Below are 3,360 nucleotides of genomic sequence, written 5' to 3' on the forward strand. Positions count from 1 at the left end.
TCCCTGTCTCTGTGTTTTTATCCCATGAAAAGACTGGCAAGGGTGGAAGTCACTTCCCCAGGACCAAAGGATTGGGTAGCTCTCAGCCAAAGGTGATAGAGAGCATGTAGAAATGTGCAGTTGTCACAATAACTGGAGGCCACAGTTGGTGTTTATGGGCAGTGCTGGATGCTAAGCACACAAGTCTCTCCCTGTAAAGAACTGTGTGGTGTGCCCTATGGTGGAGTGCCTCTAGAGGGGCTGAGCCAGAGCTGGCAGGAGTCTCATCAGCTGCTTCAAACTGGGGTCCCCAAAGGTGGCACTGCAGGGGCCTCAAATGTTAAAAATCTGACACCTGCAGCAACCAACAGGTCACATAAATGAACGAACCTGCCGGGCGCGGTGGCTCACGCCTGTAATCCTAGCACTCTGGGGGGCCGAGGCAGGTGGATCACCTGAGGTCAGGAGTTGGAGACCACCCCGGCCAACATGGCAAAACTCCATCTCTGCTAAAAATGCAAAAATTAGCTGGGCTTAGTGGCACGCGCCTATAATCCCAGCTACTTGGGAGGCTGAGGCAGGAGAACTGCTTGAACCGGGGGATGGAGGTTGCGGTGAGCCAAGATCATACCACTTCACTCCAGCTTAGGCAACAGAGCAAGACTCTGTCTCAGAAACAAATTAAATAAGTAAACAAATAAACAAACAAACCCTCCTGGTGTGGGACTGGGAGGGCTGAGGACTGTGGCAATAGGTGAACTCATTCCTGCCTTAAAGGTGTTCAGATTCAGATTGTTATTACTATTGTTAGAAATTTGTTGCCTGTTTACTTACTAAAACCTCCCTTAACTATCCTCCACCTTATCCAGAGAAGCTTCTTCTTTTAGAAAATCAAGCAAAACAACTAAGTCAAGACATGTTAAAAAAAAAAAAAAAAGTTTGAAAAGGAACCTGTAAGGAAATACAAGGGGAGGGATTGTTAGATATGAGTTCTAAATTTCTTTTCAAAGAATTAATATGTCAGTATGTTCAATTCTTTGCCTTCTACTTTTAAACTTCTTCATAAAGCAATCTTTTCAATTACCTACTCCACTCTTATTCCAATTGCCTGCTACCTGCTCTGCCCTGACTCCTACCAAAGTACTCATGCCGTCATTCTCTTTAAATTAGTCAATCAGAATTAGTTTATCCTGTGCAGTCTAACCCTAGCCAATAGGGGAACAACACAGCATCAGGAATAAGAACCCCTTCCCCTCCCTTGTCCAAATGTGCACTCCCCATTGTTCCATCTAGGCTCACCCTTCTATATAGAAGTAACTTGCCTTGCTGAGAATTTAAAAGAAAATTTAAAAAAAGAAAGAAATTTGTTGCCTGTCAAGCTACTGCTCTTGCAGGAGGCATGGAAGAAACACTTATTTCTGGGTCCACCTGTTTTTGACCTCGGGGTCTCTGCCTCAGATGCCCACACCCCAACCCCAGCCCCAGCCCCCTGCAGTAGTGAGAAGATCCAGGCAATTAACAGCAGTCTCTAAACTGCACTTCTCCCCCTGTCCTTTGAGAGCTCTCCACAGCATCCCCTTCTGGTTTCTGGCAGGGACACTGGAGCCCAAGCACATGCGCTTCTCAGCCTCTCAGGTAGAGACAGCGCCCCCAACTTCCCCTAGATTAGAGATCTGTCATCCCTAACGAAGCTAAACCCTTCCTGTCTCTGTGTACCTGTGCAGCTTCCTGGGGTCGCTAACTTCCTGCCACGTGCTCTAAACCCAGCCCGTGTGTGCTTAGTGAAGCAGGTGGGATTCTGATCTTCCTTAATCTGGTGACTGATTCTCTGCACGAGCCCTGGCCCCTGTCTTCTTTGTGACTTCAAAGACTAAAGCTAGTCTGCCTGGATATAAAGCCGCCTTCCCTCCATTATCGCCACCCCGCACAGCCTTCAAAGGAATCGTTTCCTGTCCTGCCAGCCCTCCCTGCTTCCTCTCCGTCTCCAGTCCACTCTGAAAGAATAGGTCACACTCTCTTTGGAGCCTCTTGTAAAACTGTTCTCCCACTCGTCATTCTCCCTCTCTCTCTAAGAGATGGTAGCCACCACCTGCTCTCCACAGAGCTTCTCTGGGTGATGAGCAAAAGTCCCCAGGGAGAGCAGGAGAGGTCAGTGGGAGCCTCAAACTAACAGGTCCATGATGGGCATGGTGGCACATGCTTGTAATCCCAGCTACTTGGGAGGCTGAAGAGTTTGAGATCAGCCCTGGGCAATATAGGGAGACTCTATCTTTTAAAAACAAAAACCTAGCAGGTCCTTTGAGACTCTGAGAGGTCCTGGGCAGTCCCAATTGGTTCTGGGGACCCTAGGAAGATGCTAACCCCACCCCTTGTTCCATGGCCTAGGGTGAGATGCTGCCAACTTCAAGCCAGGATGGAGAGGAAGCAGAAAACTCTCAAATCAGGATTATCCCTTCCGGTTTGTAACAAAGCTGGTTACTCATGAACACTCTGTAAACATAAAATGAAGCAAGCTTCATATGAGTAGAGAATTTGTTTGGGCCAAACTTAAGGATTGTAACCCTGGAAAATAGATTCAAATTGTTCTGAATATACATTCCGATTAGCAGCAGTTACAAGTGGATTTTTAGGCTGGGTACAGTGGTTCACACCTGTAACCCCAGCACTTTGTTGTTGTTGTTGTTGTTTTTTTTTGTTTGTTTGTTTTTGTTTTTTTTTGAGACGGAGTCTCGCTCTGTCACCCAGGCTGGAGTGCAGTGGCCGGATCTCAGCTCACTGCAAGCTCCGCCTCCCGGGTTCACTCCATTCTCCGGCCTCAGCCTCCCGAGTAGCTGGGACTACAGGCGCCCGCCACCTCGCCCGGCTAGTTTTTTGTATTTCTTAATAGAGACGGGGTTTCACCGTGTTAGCCAGGATGGTCTCGATCTCCTGACCTCGTGATCCGCCCGTCTCGGCCTCCCAAAGTGCTGGGATTACAGGCTTGAGCCACCGCGCCCGGCCTTATTTTTATTTTTTATTTTCTTGAGACAGAGTCTTTCTCTGCCGCCCAGGCTGGAGTTCAGTGGCGCAATCTCAGCTCACTGCAACCTCCGCGTCCCGGGTTCAAGAGATTCTCAGGCCTCAGTCTCCCAAGAAGCTGGATTACAGGCACCTGCCACCTCGCCAAATAAAAGTTATTTTCTTTTCCCAACACTTCGCACAGTGGCTCAAGGTGAGGATTCATGAGCTGTGTGTCTTTGGGCAAATGATTTTACCTTTCTAACAGAGTGTCCTTCTGAATCTGTCAATTAGAGGTGACAATTCCTATCTCAGAGGGGTGTTGGATGGACAACTGCGATAATGCAATAATGAAAGTGAAGCACTTAGGCACATCATTCTTTA

The sequence above is a fragment of the Papio anubis genome, chromosome 6 (genome assembly GCF_008728515.1).
Source record: "Papio anubis isolate 15944 chromosome 6, Panubis1.0, whole genome shotgun sequence".
Taxonomy (NCBI): domain Eukaryota; kingdom Metazoa; phylum Chordata; class Mammalia; order Primates; family Cercopithecidae; genus Papio; species Papio anubis.